Consider the following 23,070-nt stretch of genomic DNA (forward strand, 5'->3'; position numbering starts at 1 on the left):
TCTGAGAGTAATAATTTTCCCCTTCATTCCTTCTGACTCACAGTTGCAGCTTAGAATCAGAGCAAATAAAATACATTAGGAAGAAGTGTATGTGATTAATGCACTCTCCCATTGTTCTCTGCTTCAGGGCTGACTTTATACTTTGCAATTATCAGTTTTTTATACTTCTCTGGAAAGCAGTAAAAAAAGCTACAGAATCAGTAGGATGGACATTTAAAATGAAGCTTTAGAATTTTTCTGACAAAGTATCAGAATCTTCTAATATATATAAATTCTAAGATTATTTTTTGGCCCATAATGTTTACTAAATCATAAACTAATGCTCAGAAAACTCTAGTACATCACTAAATTAAGAATGTCTAGGTAAGTGGAAAGGTATAATTCGAGGCAGTGGATGGAGTTGACCACCAGCATATAGAGAATAACTCCCAGTTATGTACAGTTGTTTCTTGCTGAAATAGCAAAGCCACAATTATCATCTCCTGTGACTTCCTGATTGCTCTCTAGGTATGTCAACTTTTGGAAAGGCTGATGGTTCTGCAATCTCAGAGTTAAAGTGGGTCTTGTATGTAATTGAAACTTTTAAGGGTGCTTTAAATGGCTGCCTTTGAGCCAACAGGGAAAGCATACCAAATATAGGAAGGATATGGGAGAGCCCCAGTGACCTGATTAATAAAACAAAGGACATTGCAGATAGTTGTCAGAGACTTGAAAGCTTTATACAACATTGTATTGCATACAACAGCCATTTTAGCTTTAAAACTGCAGGATTAACAACCCTGGAAGGTTTAAGGAAAAAAAAAAAGAAAGAAAGAAAGAAAACCCCAAAAACCCAAGTTAACAAGCAGAAATTCACAAGGGCCTCTTTGGGTGCCCTATTGATTCTGCTAATTCAACAGAGGATAATTGCAGAAAGTTACTGGAGACGTTTAAAATTCCCTAAAGTACAAGGTTTTTCTATCAAATACTGGCCTATGGGCAGAGGGTCTACTAGGCTCTGTCAGTTTGCACAGAAAAATGAGCATTAGAGTTTTAAACCTTAAAGTGCTATATGCAGCACCTTTGATTCCCCCAAAATGGAAAACATAATTGTACTTCTAAACCGAGTAATGTTTGCCTATAACAAATTTGCAAGGAGGTGATCCTGTTGGCCCATAATAATTCAAATAAGAGACAGTTCTGCCACTCAATCAAATCAATGATTCTTTGAAACATAGGCAACTGTAATTTTATCAACATATTCTGAAAATTAAAATTGAGTAGAGATGTTTGCCTATTTTTTTATTTAAATTACACAGGCTTTTTAGTTTGAACACTGTATTAGTTGTATAAGACAGTCTTTGTGAGTTTGCAAAGGATATTTGTCAATGCTGCTTATTACAAATGTTTTTTTCTTACTGATTGTTAGAGATTGGTGAGGTGCTAATATTTATCCCTACTTCTTTCTTCTGAGATTTAATTAAATTGAGAAAAATCATAAAAAATGATGAGAATTAAAATACAATATCCCCCTTAATATTGTTAATTTTATATTAGGGGAAGAAAGTTGGACTTTGAGAACAGTGAGACTTCCTGTTTGAGTCTGCTTTCCCAGCTACTCCTTGGTGGGACCTGTTTGTTGGAAATGTCAGATATTTTGAACAGAAAGCTATCTATTAAACCACACTGAGAATTAGTGTCCCTTCACATATCCCAGAACACAGCAGACTAGGTAAGGCTAAGAGAGCCTCAACCTTATTCGAATTCATGGGCAGGAGTGGAGGGAGAGAACACACCTCACTGGTAGAAAAACTGATGGAATGAGAGAGAAAGCTGGGACAGAGAATATGGGTCACCTCTGCTGTAACCTTTGCCACAGTATACCGATTAGAAAGGTCACTCTTTTTTCCTGGGGGGAGGAGAGAGTAAGAAGGATGGAAAAAGTAGTGCAACGTTCCTCCCCAGTACTTCCTTCCCAGGATGAAAGCCTTGGCAATAGTTCCTATTTATAGGGCAAGGAAGGAATATGGGTCAAGAAAAAGGTTCTCCCAGTTCTTGTAAATCTAACCTTGCCTATAATGAATGGGCTATTTAAATTCATCAAGTGCTGAGGAATGTATTAGGTTGGTGCAAAAGTAATTGCGGTTTTTGCAATTATTTTTCACCTTTTAAACTGCAGTTACTTTGGCACCAACATAATACTTTTGGATTGCTATGAAACCTGGCTCCTGTGGCCCACTTCACTTCACATATAATTTAAATAATACAATAATTAACAAGGAAATATTTGGGAAAAATAATTTCCAATTTTTATATGTGTGTCAGTTTAAATTATCAGGTACTTCTGGCCTTTACTGCCATACCATTTTCTGTTACGTTTTTCCAGATTTCTGGTCTTACATATGTTTTAGTAGGGCAAACCTCTTATTATTAGGTAGACTTTATAAGAACAAAATAAACTTGAGTAAAATTTAATGCAAAGTATATAATAATATATAAACTTGAAAATTGCCTCAGAGTATGTATCGGTTACTTTAGGTTAAAGTTACCTTTATGTAACCATGTGCAAATACATCCATCTGTTTAAGTCACCTGAGATGACCCACTAGAAAATCACAAAGATATCTGAGTCTTAATGTATGACTTTGTGAAGGCTGTTAGCAAAAAGGCTTCAAGTTTGAACATCTAAGTATTTGCTCTGTGTCTCCAGAGACATATGGTCCACAGAATTCTGTTGCCACCTATGATAGTTTTCAAGCCGTAGTTGAGAAGGGAATGGTATGGGTTCACTTCACATTTCTTATCTGCCGTCATTTAATATATTAAATAAACTTTTATGACTAATTTAATCTACAAAATGCTCAGCAACCAGTGACACCAAAAAAGTTGACCACAGTTGCTTTGCAACATTGCCCAGGTCTGCAACACTCCTGATGTTCTCTGGTTATTCTTGCATGAACTACACCAGCATGTGCACACAGTTCTACGTATACAGCTGCATGCAGTCCTGGAGTTCCTAGACACGAGGAACTAACTGGCCTCTTTTCACCATATTTATATGTTTTGTATTTTAGAGAATTTTGAAAAAAAACATTTTTCTGATTAGGGAAAACAAACTATAAAAAACATGTTGATAATCTATTTTTGGATTGAACTTAATGCATGTGGAAAAACATGGTGCTATCACAGTTTGGTTTTTCTTTCTTTCCCTATTATTAAAGTTTGCAGGATTGCCCAGAATATTTCTGTGTTAAAAATTATTCTTTCTGTGCTATCTTCTACCTTAGTTTATATTTTGTCACCACTTTGATCTCATTGCCTTGATTTACATACTCCTTTAGTTAAAGTGATATGTAAAACAAGATTCCATGTCTAATAAAGATTTAGAATTTTGTCCCTAACATAATTATCTAATCATCTAATAATACTATAATTAAGGAAAATTCACTTAATGTCATAAATTAATTCCAGTGTCCTATAATGTACATATATTTGTCTGCATACACATATGTATGTATACATACATACATATGTATGTATATGTATATGCACAGATCAATAAAATGTATTGATTACACATATTCGTTTATAATTTCTCCCAATATACCAATGACAGTACTATAACTATTTTTTTCAAGAAATAATTCATGTCAGCCCTGAAAACTCTAATGAGTACTAGCAGTAGATGTCAGATTTTGCAGATTTCTGAAAGGCAGAAAAGAAGATAAGATTGCGTTGATGGATATATGGGGGTAGAGGAAAGAAGAGATTAAATATCCAGGTGAAAAAGTTGTAAATGGAGGTGAAAGCCACTGTTTTTGAAATGCACTAAATTCAAAGTTAGCAGGTCCTGCCACAGTAATAATAGGGGTTGTCTGGAGGGCAGCAATTAGCATAGCTAATTGGAAGGCTGCCCAAGAAACAGTGAAATGCTGGGAACGTAAATCCTCCAAATTTTCCTCTCCATCATCCAAATTTACAGAGCTCTGGCTACAGCACTTGTCCTGACCTGAGTAAGACAACAGAAAGCTGCTTTCTAGAAAGGGGTAGACATATGGTATAGATGTTGAGCTTGGAGCAGGAAGAGTAGCAGTATTCAAACATAGAAAAATAAATCAATAAAGGCAGCCCCCCAGCTGCTTCAGAGGTAAAGCACAACAAAGCTGCTCCCGTTGGAGTGAAGTCCTTGTTAACTTTGGGAATTATGGGAGCCTGGGCCAAGGGCCTGCCTTCTCTCAGACCATGTTCCGTAAAGGGAAGCCCAATTTACAGAAAGAATCACTCTCATTCCATGGCCCACTTTTGTGCCTCCTATTTGGTGGAAAGATATTTTGAGTAAAAACTTCAAAGAGATAGATCTTAGTAAATAAAACATTGGACTGGAAGAAATACAGGGAATGAATGCTAAGAAAACATATTACCAATTACAATAACTATTCTTAGAGAGAGTTAAGAGCAAATTATATCTGTAGTACAAGACCAGGCTACAATGAATAAAAAACAAGTGTAGAACAAGAAGGAACAATTCTTGCTAATAAAAAATATGATTGCCAAACCAAGTGAAATGTGGAAAGTCTGACTGATAGTATAGATAACTGAGGTCTGTGGTAGAACAAACGAAAAAAGGCATCAATGGATACATGAAGAAAGTACCACAATTAGGTACATTAAAACTTTCTGACCTTCAAGAGTAAAAAGATATTCTAAACTCTTCTAGAGAAGAAATCCAGATACCTAGAAAGACAGAATGTTCACATTGGCATCGGATTTCTAAGAGTGGTACTAAATTCCAGAAACTAATGAAGCAAGGCAAGTGTATCTAGAAACTATAAATCATATTAGAGGCCAAAAAAGTAATTGTTTTACTATGAAAAGACAGAATGTTTAGTCCTGTACAAAACTTTAGAATGTTATTTAAGGATCTGGTCTAGCAAAACAACAATAAGGGAAACCCAACAAAAAGGAAAATATCAGATTCAAAACCATAGAAGGAACCCAGAATTTTATTGGAAAAAAATTAAAATGTAATATAAAAATCCAGAGTAGATGAGTCAAAGGAAAGCTGAAGGTGTGTAAGGGGGATAATTATAGTTTATAGCAGGAAATCATAAGATATCTAAAATTCCTCAATCAATAAATGCTAAGAATATTATTTAGAATTATTATAATGACCATCAAATAATTAAAACAGAAAGAGTTAAAAGTGTTTGCATCTCAAAAATAGTAAAGGAAGTAGGGTGAAATGAAAGATTTTACTCTTTACCTATTTAAAAAATATATTTACTTCTGTTATGATGTGTAAATATGAGGTATAAACAGATATTAAGGAGTCCAAATAGGGCAGTGTTAAAAGTCCTGGGTCAAGGACATTTTCAAATCTAGGTAACAGGAACTTTAACTCAATGTCTTAAACCAAAAAGACATTTGTTATATCAACTACCGTATTTCCCCGAAAATAAGACCTAACTGGAAAATTAGCCCTAGCAGGATTTTTCAGGATGCTAGTAATACAAGCCCCCCCCAAAATAAGCCCCAGTTAAGTCGTCAGCCAGATGGATGTATTTAGTATGTCTGTTGCAACACACGAGGGACATATTGAATTATAAAATAATAATATTAATATATATTTAAATATGAATAAACAATATTATTGACATTAATACTTAAAATAAATCATAATATAAATTATAATTAAGTATTTGTAAATACCCAAGCGGCAGCTTTGGGTGAGATAAATGCCTATGTAAACAGATGAACTTGAGACTTATTGCCGAATGACCGATTGGAGTATAAACACAATGCACGAATAACGTGCACACTTGATGATGAATGGACATGGCCTGTCTAATATGAATCTTCATAATTCAATACATCATGTGTTGTAACGGACATACTTAATTCACTCGGGTGAAATAAAGAAATGTTTTTTGAATTTTGGTGCCTGCAATTTTTCATTGCTTTTATGTTGACCATCATTCTTAACTGGCATCATTTTTGTTGCCACTCCTGCCTCGTAAGTCTTCAATTAACACTTGATTTAATGGTAGATTTAAAGGGAATAATATTTTGACCCCCAGACAAGATGAGTGCAAAAAGAAAGAGCTATTCCGTTGAGTACAAGAAAGGAATTGTGGAGGACTCCTGGGGCAAGAATCGTATGGCTTTCTGCAAAGAGAAGAAGTTGGATCTCTGAATGGCCTGAAAATGGTGAGCAGAGTACCTCAGTCAACAGGTGGACAAAGGAAATGCTAAAAAATGCAATTGTGGATCAGGTCGGCAACCATTATTTCCTGAGCTGGAAGGCATCATCTGTGAATGGATTGCTGACAGGAGAGCAAAGGCTTTGGTTGTGCCCAGGGCTGATATTCAAGCATTTGCCCTTGCAGTGGCACCACAATTAGAAATATCCCCAGTAGAATTTAAAGCATCACAACACTGGCTGAATGGCTTCCTTCAGCGATAAGTACTGTCTCTAAGAAGATCGACGACACTTCAAGCTGGAAGATACTGAAGTCATTAAACATGCACTTGTGTTCAAGTCCTATATTGATGGCATCAACTTTTCTAAATACCAGCTCTCCAACACGATTGCTATGGATGAAACTGTAGTGTTTATGGACCAAGGATCTCAAACGACAGTTGATCAGAGGGATGCCTCATCAATCTACACTCTCTGCACTGGTTACGAAAGTGCACATGTTACCTATATTTTGGCAACTCGTCTGGATGGAAAGAAATTCCCACCCCTAATCATCATGAAGGGCAAGAAAGATAAGGTTGAACATGTTTTGGGCATTTATGTTCTTGAAACCAAAAAAGCCTGGTGCACACAGCAGTTATAAGGAAGTGGGTCAATTTAATGCTGCTGCTTGTTTTGCAAGGTGGCCAAAGAGGTCTGCTAGGCTGGGATTCAGCCAGCACTCACCGTGCTAAAGACATGAAGAACTTCCTTGCAGAGAGAATAGATCAAAAAATGGTTCCCACAGGAATGACCGCCTATCTCCATACTCTTGATATTGCAATAAACAAGCCATTCAAGGACCATTTGCACATGGAAATCAATGATTACATTAAAAATAGAATGGAGATAAATCAGCGTGGAAAACTTTGCGAAGCCTAGCCTGCAAGAGATCATGACTTGGGTGAAGAATTCATGGGATAAAATCACTGACAGCTGTGTTGCCAGTGCACTACGAGCAGGCTACACAGACAAGAAGTGCTCATTTAAGGAGAGCTCTATTGCTGGACATGAGAGATTGGGGCCAATTGTTCTACAAGAAATGGAGCAGCAAGAAATTCAAGCTGGAATTCAGGGTTTGGAGAGTTATGGAAATGTTCCAGAAGAAGATCACATGACTGTATTTGAATAAATGTAGATTTTTGTACATGAATAAATGTAGATTGTTGTACATGAATAAATAAGACATCCCCTGAAAATAAGCCCTAATGCATCTTTTGGAGCAAAAATTAATATAAGACCAGGTCTTATTTTCAGGGAAATACAGTAACTCAAAGTCCCTAGGGAGGAAGAACAGCAGGAAAGGGACATTATATACTTGGTTAGCTGTTGCAGATTATTTTAGCAGCTCAGTGATGTCATGGATGTTATGATTTCTTTGTATTTAGTTATTGTAACATTCTCAGTATTTTGGATTTGTCCTCAGGACTTATCCAGTTACAATGGCTATAGGAGTCTCAGACATCATATCTGAAAATGGCAGTGCCATAGAAGAGACACTCTATCCTCTCATAATTTCTTCTCAGGAGAGAAAAATCTTTTCTCAAAGTTTTTCCTTTTATCTCATTGACCAGAATTTGACCACATACCTTTTTCTATACCCGTCAATATGGAAGAAAAAATTAACATGATTTTTTTAAAGAAAATTATGAGCTGCCACAGAAGCTAAGAATAAGTTCATTTTTTCCTTGAGCCATATAAATATAGAGAGGGTTCTTTAAAATAACCATTAGTCTGATAGAAATAAAAGTAAGTAAATGGATGCTGACTAGACAAACAAATGTGTCCATGAGAGGGCTCCAAGCAAATTATTGATGTAGTGAAGACTGATGGCTAGCAAGCCTTAGTTTATTCCATACTCCCAAATCACCTCCTACATTTCTTCACCTGAGAGTTTAGAATAATGAAATAGGTCACTGGTGTTCATGCGTTGAAATCACCGGAAGGGTCATTATAACACCGATTACTAGGTACCATTCTCAGATTTTTTGATTCAGTGATTCTTGGTATTGCTTAAAAATGTGCATTTCTAACAATTTCCCAGGTGATGCTGATTCTGCTGGTCTGGGAACTGTATATTGAGATCCGTTGGACCTAGGTGATAATCGGGAAAGCTCATCTTGGTATCCCCAGTGCCTGGCATAGTGAATGAAAACCAGTAAGTGCTAAATTGTTTTTATAAATATTTATTTATATAAATAACATCCAGTAAGTCTTAGGCTTTCTCTAGGTTTCCATTTATCACAATTGCAAATTCTATTCTTCAATGCAATTAAGAATTTACTGTTGGCTATATCCTCTGAGTGGTGTGTGTGTGTGTGTGTGTGTGTGTGTGTGTGTGTGTGTTTTAAAGTTAATTAATTCCTTGGTTTGAATATCTCTGTTCATCTATTGGCGTGCATTATGCAAGTGTATTGCAATGATGATATGTCTGATTGGTTTTTAATGTTTTGCATTTAATGCAAATCAAGCACTCAGTACTAACAGAATTCTATACCTGAATTATTCCACTGCTGTTTTGTGGTGACCAAACATGTAGCCAAAATTCCATCACTATGCCTCAGGCTTCATGCTGTGGGGAATCATTTCCTAAGCTTGTTTGACTACAGAACATACTTAAACTTTGGCAGACTATCAAGCAAAGCTCAAGAGATGTAATGTCCATTTGGATTAAAATGGACGACATAAATGATCTCACAGATGAATCATTTGCTACAAGAAATAACTGAACCCTGATTTATATGCTTTTTGAGAAACATTATAAAAAACAATTAGAAGAATTAAGTCATTTTCATTATGAATAAAAGGTCAAAACAAAATAATTCACTTTATATGTTGATATGAAACATAACACGAAGAGCATTTTAATTAGATCAGTACTTTTGAGTCATTCTTTCTTTTATAATTAACGTAAGTAATTTTACTGAATTAAGTTGTTAGGTTGGGTAGAATATTGAGTCTTTTGGTATGATTTCTTTCCATTTTAATGTATGATAATACTGTCTGCAAAGTGAACTGTATTTCAACAATTAAGGACTCTTGAATTAGGGTATTTCAAAAGCTTTTAATTTTTATTAGATCATTTATCATCTGATATTTTAAAAATCATGGGCTTCAATTGTTAATATTCCCTTTGATTTATTTTGACTAATCCCAAGAAACTGTTTTGTATTTAAAACTTCCTTCTTTCTTTCAACTATATATATATACATTATATATATATATATATATATATATATATATATATATATATATGTTTTAAAAATATTAGCATTTGCATAAAATTAAATAACAGATATATATTCTAAAAACTGATATACATATGAGGTCCGAGAGTTAAGTTCGTGCGCTTGTTGCAACAATGTTGCTAACCTTTTTTTGATTATCAGAGGGATTATTCATTATGAATTTGTACCAAGTGGATAAACTGTTAACCAAGTTTTCCATTTGAAAGTGCTGAAAAGGCTGCATGAAAAAGTTAGATGACCTGAACTTTTCGCCAACAATTCATGGTTCTTGCATCACAACAATGCACCAGCTCACACGGCACTGTCTGTGAGGGAATTTTTAGCCACTAAACAAATCACTGTATTGGAGCACTTCCCTACTCACCTGATCTGGCCCCCAGTGACTTCTTTCTTTACCCAAAGATAAAGAAAATATTGAGATGAAGGCATTTTGATGACATTCAGGACATCAATAACAATAACAGCTCTGATTGCCATTCCAGAAAGAGTTCCCAAATTGCTTTGAAGGGTGGACTAGCGCTAGGCACTGACATCTGTGCATAGCTTCCCAAGGGGAGTACTTTGAAGGTGAGCATAGTGATATTAAGCAATGAAATATATAGCACTTTTTCTAGGATGAGTTCACGAACTTAATTGTCCCACTTTGTATAACTTATTAACCATGTCAAGTTAAAACAAACTTTTGATGGAAGCTTGGAAATTTGATAGGACTGTCGAAACTTTTATCTGGGAATTAACAATCTGTTTGAAAAATCTGTAGCCAGGTTATACTTGAAAAGCTACCAGCCCCATCTTTTATTCCTTTCTTCTTCGTATGCGCGCGTTCGTGTGTGTGTGTGTGTGTGTGTGTGTGTGTGTGTGTGTGTGTGTGTGTGATGTTTGTTCTACTCAAGTTGGCTATTTCTCTGTTTCCTTGTCTCACTTTTGTTCTTGTGTATAAAAACTTCCCCTGGAATGCTCTCCCCAAAAATCTCTCGATGAAAATTATTCTGTCTACTCCTGAAATATTTAGAACTTCACTATTTACTATGGCAGCCACTATCCATATGGGACTATTTAAATATAAGTAAAGTAAAATAAAATTTCAGTTCTTCAATTGCTCTAACTACATTGCAAGTGCTCAATAGCAAAAGCAACACGTGGTTCATACATAGCATTGGACAGTGCAGATGTCAAACGTTTCATCATCACAGAATCTTCCATTGGAAAGGATTGGCTTACAGTCTGTGTCATTTAGCATCCCTTTTCTTTTTTGTTGCGTTGCTTAATATTTTCTCTTCTACATCCTTAGGAATTGAGAACAGTGGTCTTCACCTTGTAGATGTTCAGTACGTGGGAGCTCATTATATTTTCCCAAGTGTAATTGAATATAACCTATCTTCCAAATTATAATTACTCAGTAAATATGCATTTTGTTTGTTTCTTTGTTTCTTACTCTTGGAAAAGAAATTAGAGAAACTCTAATTTCCATATGTCAAGAAATATTGTCATGTCAGACAGGAGGAGGCAGATATGATAAGTTCATTAAATTGCAATCCTATTCTCGTCTAATCAATCCATCCATTATTGAATGCAGTTGGTCTTTTGCTCTAACAAATTAGGTGTATTCTATTGATTTTGGAAAGTTATTTGACTCCTCATTGCTCCTTTTACTATGGTGGATTGGCTCACAACCTAGGGAGACTGTAATTTTCATAACTTGCCAAGAAAATTAAGCTTGTTTATGTTTGTGTACACTTGACTAGGGAAATATAAGGCTGACCACTAGAGAAATAATAAACCCCAAGTGACACCCCTTGGTCCTGAAGCTACTTTCATTTTATTGCTTCTTCCCTCTTATGCTTAAGCTTCTAAGATGTTGATAAGACAGAAAAAAGTTGGTTTTTTTGAAATGGCATGTGTGTATTTTTGAAAAATGGAGATTTCATATCACAATGATCCATCCAGTGAGTATACTAGAGTGACTTTTTTAGACATTCATTTTAGAAAAAAAAAATCATTATTGAGGAGGGACAGCATTAAAACACATAATTTTCTAAGAGTAAGGGAAACTGTAGTTTCACTAATGACAAATATTCAAAATGACACACTGAGGTAAGAAAGTGACATGTTTACCTCGAGTATGATTTACTGTTTTGCTAAGAGGTTTTCAACCACAATGAAAAGATATTTACAATTCAAGCAGGTAACTATATGAAGTAATGTGAAGTTTTGAGGAGATCAAGTGCCTGCCTGTGTTCTCAATAATAGTACAAGATATACTTGTACAAATAATTTTTCCCCTTTTCCTATTAATCCTCCAATTAGTTTGCATTTTAGAAATGTCTGCTTTTTAAGAGCCTTCCTTAAGAGCAACAGCTGTGTTTCAGTCAATTTTAAAGAGTTGCAACCAAACTGCACAATCACAAACTAGTCTATACATTGTCAAATTGTAGGAAAAAGCACCTTAGGTAAGGGTCTCAAACTTTATATTATTAACTCTTATATGGAAGCATAAAAGACACAGAGACACTTAGGAACATTGATGATTTTTTTCCTATGGATGACATGTAAAGAAGTATTAATGTGACTACTACTTATATCTGCCCATGAAGACACTTCTAGTAAATCCATATATGGTATCCTCCATAACTTATCATAATATGTGGAAGTTTTACTTTCAAGAGGCCAATATTATGGTGTGCTCTCTGTGGGTAGAAAACAACTCAGGAATTCAAATATCTGCCCCACCCAGAGGGGCAGCCCGAATCTGCCTATCCATCCTTATGGCTGAATTTATAGGGTTTGTTTTTTAAATTGCGAATTTCATTTGCAACGGGATGAATTGAATGCAATGACCTCACTCTCTACTCATCAATAAATATTTTTCTATATCTTTCTCTCACTGAAATGTTATTCCTATGGTTTGTATTTCCATACAAATCAACCCTGTAAGGCTCTGGAACCAACACAAACACAGCCTGTGTGCCTCCATTTTTCAAGTTGATATTAAATAACACTATGTCAAATAATGAGGGAGGCTGCATTGGCTTTTGTAGCCTGGAAAAGTGGCAATGTTAGGGGAAAAGCCAACATTGCATACTGATCACAGTGAATTTAAAACATAAAAGTGTACAGCACTAATTAGGAATAATGGCAGTGGCTTGAAGATATAATGTGGTGTTTATTGAAGACTGCTATGTTAATCAAAAAAGAGGAGGATTTTGCCAATCACTTTGGGTTTCAACTTCATAGTATTTACTGGGTGAAATTTGTCAGCCATTGTTCTCATGTGAGGGTTTTATTATTATCCTTCTGTTGGGATTTTTCTCTCTGACTTGTGCATGTTGAAGAAATTTAAGTCCAATTCCTTTTATACATCAAACCATTTTCTATTATGATGATCATTCAGGCGTTATTTCTACATCTTTAAACTCCACCAGTGTTGGAGTTTCTCTTAGCCCATTCCCCTGTAGAACAATAGGCGTCACAGGAAAATGGAAACATTTGAACAATGATTTGAAAAATTCAGTTCAGCCTTGGAATCTGGGCCAGTGCATTTAATTGAGACCGCATTTAAATTTCTTTGATATTTATTTGTAGAAAAGTATAATGCCCCAAAGGGGAAACATGTTTCATCTTAGTTACAGTAGCCTTGTTAAATAAGCAAATAACCACTTACCTATATGCAAAAGAAATGGACAAAATATAAGCTACTCTCTTTATCCCCCTTTGCATTCCAGAATAAGCAATTGCTTTTACATAGAGTTATTTTCAATCAGCAAGTAGTCATGCTGAATAAATATTTTATAAAGAAGCCATAAGAAACAATTCAGCTTTCCTATAAAAGTAATTGACTCTTGTTTGTTTGCAACTCTAGAAAATTTTTCATGGCTTCCCTTGATTGGTTAAGAACAGCATGACTTCCACCATTTTCCTGTATCCCAAGTTGTAGACATGCCTGGTCTGTGACAGAGTTATAATTATCATAAAGTGCATTACACTGGTTTTAGAGTTAGGAGGAGTTGTGAATTCTGTAGTTGGATTTGCTAAACCTGTTGTTTTCTACTTGCAGAGAATGAATTTAAAGGGCCCTTTTCCTTCTTCCTTTGAGAATACAATTTACACAGTAACATATGCAGACACACATGAAGACTGCTCCATAGGAGAACACAGATCCACAGAATCTCAGTGAGACAGAAACGTCTTTGCCTTCACAGTCAGAAATTTATGAGCATTGAAGGAGGGTAAGGTGGGTCATGAGACAAAGTGGCCATGATGAAAAAGAGGAGTATAAAATACTACTCTTGGTTAATGTGAAAAAATACTAATCTTTAAGCTTTGCTTTAGATTCTATGTCAGACTTATGTAAAATTTCCATACTATTAGAGAGTTGAGAATGACGCATTCGTTTGACAAGGTATTTATTTATTTACTTCCCAACTTGCTCAGAGTATTTAATACAATAACACCAAATCGAGCAGAAGTTTTGACTTCCAAGATAAAGTCCCCTACTATAATTGTGTTACTGTCAATCTGAGCCTTTATGTCGGTCAATATTTGTTTTATATATTTTGGTGCTCCTGTGTTGGGTTTAGTCTCTGTGTTTCCTTCCATCTGAGATGGGTCTCTTAGACAGCATATGCATGGGTCTTGTTTTCTTATCCATTCAACTACCCTTTGTCTTTTGATTGGAACATTTAATTCATTTACATTTAAAGTGATTATTGATAGGTACATAGTTATTACTATTGTATTATTTGTATTGTTCTTCTTTTGTTTGTTTGTTTGTTGTCCCCCAGAAGTTCCTTTAACATTTTTTTGTAATACTGGCTTGGTGGTAGTGAATTCCTTTAGCATTTTCTTGCCTGGGAAGCCTGTGCACCTTGGGCTGAAAGCTTTTACTGTGATTGTTTAAAGATGAACAAGAGGATTATCATACATCCAACTTGACTGGTCCATATGCAAACCTGAGATACTAAAATCCCAATCTGACGTACTTAACTGAGTTGCAAAGTATTCTGATGATTTTTATTAAGTAGTCATAGTCTTAGACTGCAGAAATCTGTATAAAGTGAAGTGGAAACAGGTGTTCATATGTTCAAAACAAAAATACTCGGAATAATTGTTGACTCACTGTTTGAATACTCCACACAAAATATTTTGGTAATCACTCAGTTTCTATCTTAATTTATATGTGTAGACCTAGCCTTGAAAAACAAGGTTCAAAATATAAAAACTTTGTATCATTCATGTAACAAAGTAAAACTGTATAAAAGCTTTGCGAGGTTGGAAAGGAGCTCTGCAATTGATTTCATGAGAAATGATCTTTAAGGTTCATGCTTTTTCACAGAAAATACCAACAAAGCCTGGGTCTAAGATTGGAGGAGAAGAAATGTTGAATGTTTCACTGAGGAGGTGTTGCTATAACCCCTGTGTAGTCTCTTTAAACTTCAATGGAAATGAAATATCATTAAGAATTAGCACTGACAGGAGGAAATGTGAATTTGGGGAAACAATAACAAACTGACTAATGAAATAAGTCAAAAATAATTTTACCAGGAAACTAAAGAGAAGAAATATTGTATTTCTGATCTCAGGTAACAAGCATCCATGTCTTGTTGCTTTTTCCCCGTTAGGCTGGTACATTTAAGTTACTTTACCATCAAGTAACTTTAAAATGTTATTCTCTTAAGAGGTGTCTTGTAACTTACTAAGCTTGTGAAAGATCTAAGAATAAAGTGAATTTTCTCTTTAATCCTCAAGGTGAGTATATGCAGTTAGTGTCACTTTTACTTAGGCAAATAAATATTGGATTAAGCAAATTATGTGGTACACTGAGATAATATATGATGGGAAGGAGTTCAGAACTGTTTAGTCGAAGGAAAGAAAGGCAGGCATTGGGATCCCCTTGACTTTAATGTAGGTGAAGGGGTCCCTCTTTCTAATAGTTTAAAAGTAAATTATTTTATCTTTTAAAAAATCTATTCTTTGGGCATATTTGCCTTCAAAAAAACATTAGAATCAAGTAATAAACACTTAAAATCTCCAAGTAGCTTATGTAAACTCTCCTTGCAAAAATGTCTGTACTTAGAGATTTTGCTCCGTCTACCTGAAAGAGTCATATGACTTCTTCAGATGCTTCACTGATTTTGAGAAAACAGCTTTGCTAGTAGAACACTTTGGCTAGAATGTTTTAGCTGAAAACTCATTTCTGACCCTACTTAAGTGAGGACATGTAGAGATGTTTTACAAGGCACAGTATTTAAGTAAGATTGCAGTTGACAAAAGAAAAAAAAAAATACTAAAATACGCAATATGATGATGTTTGCATAAAATTCTGACATTGGGCATATTTGAGTTTTGTGAAAGAAAAACTGAAAGCATTTTTCACCAATTCAAGTAGGCATATATTATAATTAAAACTACCTCTGAGGAGGTGAAAAATAATGCATTTGTAAATAACTTGACACATCTTAAAAGCAACTGTTTGGAGACCAAAAACATAAGACAAATGCAAAATAATAACCACTGTCCTCGTTTCAGAATTTGAGTTTTACTCATACAAAAGGATGTGGTCTGCCTGAAAGTTCTATGGAAGTAAATAGAAAAAGGAAAAGCAGCTAAACATACAGAAATGTTAGCCATTTGGGGTTTATACATCATGGATGATACTGATATCGGAAGAAGAAATTGATATAATGAACATTTTCTTAAAGTGAGGTTTTCATACAAATTGTCATCATAAGTGGTTTTCACAGAATTGGAAGGTTAGGAATAATAATATGTATTCCTTGGTGTGGACCTGCATGGTAGGGTTTTTGCTTATTTTTAACGTGCAATGTTGCATTTATCTATTAGTTTTTTTTTCACCTGTTTACAAAACCAATAAAATTTTCTAAAAGTCACACCTTTGAGGAGTCAAGATCTTAGTTCGATAACCTATCTTTGTTTTACAAAAACATGAGTGACATGCAGGCAAATATAAAGTTAGGTTTTAGTGAGCCCAAGTTTTATATTTTTAAAGACCTAAACAATTCTCAAACAGCTGCACAGTCCTCACTTGGCACTGAATTTTGTTATCGATTATTCCAAGGCACATGGTCTCCTTCAGCCTTTCTCTTTCATTAGCTTTTGCCCTGCAAACATGACTACTCAGGCCACAGACCAAGTACTGGGAAATCTGAGGACTCAGGTGGCTTTTTAGGCACCCCACCGCCCCTATACACAAAGTAGCACCTGGGTCCTTGTGTCACCAATTTCTCTTTTCCCTTTTCCCTGTTTGAGTGACCAGAGAGGGGACTTGGCAGCCCTTGCCCTCTACTGCCCTTTTGGATTGTTCTTCAGCAAGAAACATCTGCGACTGGGTCTGGCTCCTGCTGGATCTGATATAGGCTGTTCCATAGCCAGATTTGTTCTAAAGTCATCTGGTTGGGCTGATGCTAAGTCATCAAAGGAGAAGAAATGTGAGTTGATGCCTTAATTTGACTTTAAATCAGCCCTACTCATTTTAGAAACAACTTCACTAAAAGGTACACAAGTCGTCCTTCTTCAATGTCATCTTACCTTTTAGTATTTATTATGTACATTAGCAAATCACACTATTGTATTCCAGGCACTGTACTGGGCACTTGTACATATCATTCTTAATCCTTACAGAAAACATTTATGTTAGGCATGTTTCTTCCTAGTTTGTAGAAGTGACAGCATTTAAGTAATTATTCAAGGATACACTATAAACAGAACTGCGTGTCAAACACAGGCCTCTCTTACTCTAATTGCCCAATGTACTTCTAACTATTCATGTAGAGGCCATATTAATGGGACAGTGTGGCTCTGTCTGCCAACTCACAGCCAAAGAGGCACATGATGTTCTCAATGGCAAGAGCATAAAAACTATTGCTAGCTCTATCCTAGGATTTTAGTTAAGTGTGATTCTCCCATTCTTTATAATAGATTTGTTCTGCTTCCATACACAGGAAAGCATACATTCTTCCTTTCCCCTATTTCTTGTTATTTAGTCCATTTACCTCTCCCCCATCCTTTGTGCCACTATTAACGTGAATCTTACATCTACATATTTTATATGTTTCAGAAAATATTTTTGCTTTTAGCAGACAAACGTGTTTTAAAAAATCAAGAGAAGTAAAAAGGTCATATAATAAATATTACATATAATAAATATGTATAATATGTATTAATATTTATAATATTTATGTAAAATAATTTTTTAAAAAATATTTATTTCTTTTTTCAATTACAGTTAATATTCAGTATTATTTTACATTAGTTTCAGGTGTACAGCATAGTGGTTAGATGTTTATATAATTTATGCAGTGATCCACCTGATTAGTCTAATACCCACCTGGCACTATATATATAGTTGCTGCAACATTATTGACTATATTCTCTATGCTATACTTTACATCCCCAAGACTATTTTGTAACAACAAATTTGTATTTTTTAATCCCTTCACCTTTTATACCCAGCTCCCACCCCCCCACCAAACAAACCATCAGTTTGTTCTTTGTATCTATAAGTCTGTTTCTGTTTTATTGTTCATTTATTTTGTTCTTTAGAATCCACGTATGAGTGAGATCATATGGTGTTTGTCTTTCTCAGTCTTACATTTCACTTTGCATAATCCCATCTAGGTCCATCCAAGTTGTCCCCAATGGTAAGATTTCACCCCCAATGTTGTATTTAATTCATTTTCATTCCTTAGCAAAGAATGGAAATTACCTTCTAACAAGTCTCCATCTCTGTTCATTTCCTCTAATTGCAGGGTAAATTATCACTTACATTGCCACCAACCAATGTGGTATCACTTAAAGCTCTTTAAAACCGCCATAAAATTGCTAACAACTACATAGATGAGTGTATTGGTTTCTTACTTTGGCTGTAAGAAATTACCACAAATTTGGTTACCTAAAACACAAATTTATTATTATTGATTAGGTCTTAGGAGAGAATCTGTTCCTTTGCCTTTTCCAGCTTTTAGAAGCTACCTGCATTTCTTGGTTTATGGCCCCTTCTTCCATCTTGAAAACTAACACCATATCATCTTCTAATCTCTTTCTCTCTGTCTGTGTTGTCTGTGTCTCTGGGGGGTGTGTGTGTGTGTGTGTGTGTGTGTGTGTGTGTGTGTGTGTGTAAATACACCTGACACTTCGCCTCCTGTCCCTTTTATAAAGGACTCATGATTACATCAGGTCCATCTGGGTAATCCAGGATATTTCCATCTCAAGATCCTTAACTTAATCACATCTGAAAAATCCTTTTGCTGTGGAACATAACAAATTCATAGGTTCTAGGGATTAGGATATTGGCATCTTTGGGGGCACGTTACCTGTGTACCACAAGGAATAAATAAAAATGCTTTAGCATGACAGACAAATCACTTCACTTTCTAGTTCTTCTGTTTCCTAACTCATCTCCTGCCTCCTCCCAGCCCCAATTTAGTCACTCCAGGATCCAGTCAGCACGTGGAGCTACTGAATTTGTCAAGTAGCAACATTATTTCTCAACTTTTGTATCTTTTAACATTCTCTTTCTTTTGCCTCTGAAATCCTCTCTCACTTCACCATCTGCTGAACTCCAACTCAGTTTATTAAGACCTAGCGCAAATGGTATCTTTTTGAAAAAATGATATACTCCCCTCATAGAATTCTCAGTCACATGTTGACAAGTGCGTTGTTCCTCGCCATACTGCTTTGTTTTAAGTCTTTTAGAAAATTCATAGCATTGGATTGTAATGTTTCTTTCCTGGTCTTTCTTTCCAAATGCAATGTAAAATTCTGAAGAGATTGAGCTACTTTTCCTTCTGTGCCAGAGTACCTCTATCTAGCAAGAAATAGACACTAAGTAAAAGGAGAAAAAAAAAGGTTTCGCAAATGCCAAGTTATTAAAGTAATTATCTATGGTATTTCAAAGTGTGTGAGAGGAAAACCACTTTCCCAACTTCAGAAACAAATATGACCACCTATCACTCACCTTCACAATAAGTACAACTAATCTGCAGGCTTCACAGCCACAGGGTCCTTAGATTGTGTGATGGTATAGACGTAAAACCTGCCAAACAGGGAGCAGAAAGGAGAGGTATCAGAGCCAAGGAATATAAGTCCAAAATGTACAGTTAATGAGAGGAGATCATTTAAAGTAGAAAAATGCAAGTTATGTCAGGAAAACTGGCATGAAGTAGAAAGCATGATAAAAATGGAGAATGGCAGTGGAAAATAGAACAGGTGGAGAGATTTAAAAAACTTGGTCATTTGGTAAATTTTCTCAATATGCAAATGAAAAGTAACAGTAAAAAGTAACATGGTATAAACTATACCTTGTTTTATCATACTTAGTCCAACTGCTGAGAACCAAAGGTAGAGAAAGCATCCTAAAGGCAGCTAGAGAAAAGCAACACGTTACACACAGAGCAATACTAATGTGAATTTTGGCTAACTTTATAAATATACCAAAGCCGTCAAATTTCCCTTTCACAGTTAGAAATAACAAGGTCCAGGTTTTCCTAGAAGATAAGTTATTATTGCTACCATGAGTGTTAGAAGGATGCAGTGGATTGTCTGGGTTTCAAAGTTCTGTATTGTTTTGTTTTGAAATCAGGCTCTCTTAACCTCTAAGTGTGTGATTTTATGAAACCTACTGAATGACCTCAACCTCAGTTTCCCCATCTGGACAATGCGGATAATAATAAAATAATATAGTACCTTTCTCCTGCAGCTGTGTTGAAGGTGAAGTGTCTTACATGTTTAAGGAGCTTGTGAAGGGCATGGCATTCTGTAGGTGCTCAATGATGGCAGCAGCTACCCCAGCTATTATTACTAATACCGTTTCCACTATTGGAACAACTGCTATGATTTTTATTACAATCATCACTACTACTATTTTTTACTATTGCTGCCACTACCTTTAGCAACCTCTTTCCACTTCCTACATGTATTCTGCTTTGTGTTTAAGGAAATTAATTAGCTTCAGGGGACATGGTAGGCTGAATAATGGCCCTCAATGATATCTGCATTCTAATCCCTGGAATTTGGGAATGTTACCTGATACAGTAGCAAAAAGTACTTTGCAGATGTGATTAAATTAAGAATCATAAAATTGGAAGATTAATCTACACCATCCAGATAAGCCCTAAATATAATTAAGTGCCCCCGTAAGAACGCAGCATGATATTTGACTCATAATATGAGAAGGCAATCTGAACAGGAGGCAGATGTTGGGGTGATGTGGCTGTAAGACAAGGAATGCCAGCAGCCAACAAAAGTTGGGAGAGGCAGGGAATGGATTGTGCCCTCCCAGAGGGAAATACCCCTGTTGTCATCCTGACTGTAGCCCTGTGAAAATAACTTCAGATTTCTGATCTCTAGAACTGTGAGAAAATAAATTTGTGTTGTTTTAGCCACCAAGTTTGTAATCATTAGTTATAGCAGGTCTAGAAAACTAATACAGGAGATAAGAATGATAACTTTGGAGAATTCAATTCCAGTTCCCCAATCTTTAAGAGCTCCTGTTACATTTTTACTGCAAGGATTTTAAATAAATTTCATCAGTGGAAATGCTTCTTAGCTGAAATGTCACATGGAGAAAGATAAGATTCAAAGACATTGATCCAGAGACGTCTAAAGCATCTCCCTCCACAGACTCCAAGGCAGCCTGAAACACCCCAGGCACATGGAACTCCAGCGTACCTCCACATTTATACAAATGCTGGTTTAAATGAAAAGTATTTAGAATATTACATAATCTCATATATAGTCCTTAAGTGAGGCAAGAAAGGAAGAGAACTTGGAGGTATTGGACTAAAATGAGAGGTTGACACTGACCTAAGAAAGTATAAAAGTCTAACTAAGGAAAATGAGGAAAATCGAAAAAAGTAGATGATTATAATACAGTGCAATAAGTACTAAAATTGGGGTAAACATAGTTCTCTGAGTGTTTGTGGAAGGAAGATGAGATCAACTGGTCGTTCCTGTAGTATTTTGTATACAGAGGTCATTTAGCACTGTCAAGGGGTTGCATGCACTTCCAGTGACCAAGCCGTCCTGTTTACTTGACCCCTCTCTATAATTCAGCTCAAATTAAAAGATTTTTCACCTAAATGCAAAAATACCCAGAAGAGAACCATTGACTAAGAGATGTGAATAAACACAGTCAAGTTGTTTTTTACTTAAACTTATAAAAGTTTAAAGATCGTGCTGAATTCAGCCTGCAAGAACAATAAATTCATATGGCCGATCTCTTTCTGACATTTGACCAACCATCTTAATGGCTAATGATATATGCTGCTAATAACCTAAAAACTGATGTCATGGATGAATACTGTAGAGAGAATATACAGCCTCATTTTCAATTGTTATAGAAAAAGAAAGCAGTTTTAAAAGCTATTTTTGCCTTGCAATGATGTAAATTTTTTATTATATCATGTGACTATTTCCCACCATGACCAGTTAGTGATTTACTGCATGCAAAGAGGAAAGGAGGAATTATTATACATTATTTTTTTAAAGGCCTAGATTAAGACCTCCAATGCTAGTGTCTATTGAGTTATAGCTTAGTACTGTGATAATTCCCCCAATGGCTAAAGTAAGTCCTGTGCAGGAATTAAAGATGCTATTTGAAAACACGCCTATTACTGCTCTCCACCTGCGTTGACACATCCCTCATTAGCACTGCTGTGAAACAAGAAAAGGGTCTACTTTGAAGTAACTGGTTTAAAAAGTCTCTGTGTTCTAAATTAAAATATTATGTTGCAGTCTGATCTGTCTCAATAAATCTCTCAGCATGAAAACTTTTAAGATCGAATTGTTCCTCCTCTTACAAAAAAAAAAAGGAGCCTTTAAAGAAGTTTCCAAATGAAACACAAATTAGGATACGGTATGCTTAATTGACTGGATAAACCATTGTCTAATAACTGCAAAATTGATGATTTAATAATGAATGCACAGTAATATAAAGTTAAGAATAGAAACTTCTGTTAAATATATGTGTATATATTATATATAAATATATTACATATAATACATATGTACGTATACAATATATATTTAATATATGTGTATATATTATATATAAATATATTACATATAATATATATAATGTATATAATATATATATTTAACAGAAGTCTATTCTTAACTATATTATCATGTATTCATTATATGTGTATATATACATATATGTACACATACATATATATGTATATATACACACATACAAAAAACTGCAAAAAGTTATATAAAAGATGTATCTCCCAAGATACATCTGGTAAATACTTCCATTTGTTGCAAATAGGAATGGCTGACACTTTCTTAGTTTGGTAAACAGGCTAGACATATTGGTTTAAAAACTGGATAAAACAGCAACATTCATTCACATGGATTTTTGCTATAATTTGCCCTTGCATTATTGAGCTACAACTTAAATTCAACAAAATACAGATTTTACATATACCATTTTATGAATTTTGACAAATATGTAGTCATAGTTAACCACAGCTCTATCAAGATATAGAACATTCCTTCATTCCACAGTGTTCCCTATGCCATATTCAGTTGATTCCAGTCCCTTCTTCTCCCTCAATACCAAAGGCAACTTGATGTATTTGACCA

The sequence above is a fragment of the Rhinolophus sinicus genome, chromosome 16, assembly GCF_057876585.1.
Source record: "Rhinolophus sinicus isolate RSI-liver-muscle chromosome 16, RSI-T2T, whole genome shotgun sequence".
NCBI classification, from domain to species: domain Eukaryota; kingdom Metazoa; phylum Chordata; class Mammalia; order Chiroptera; family Rhinolophidae; genus Rhinolophus; species Rhinolophus sinicus.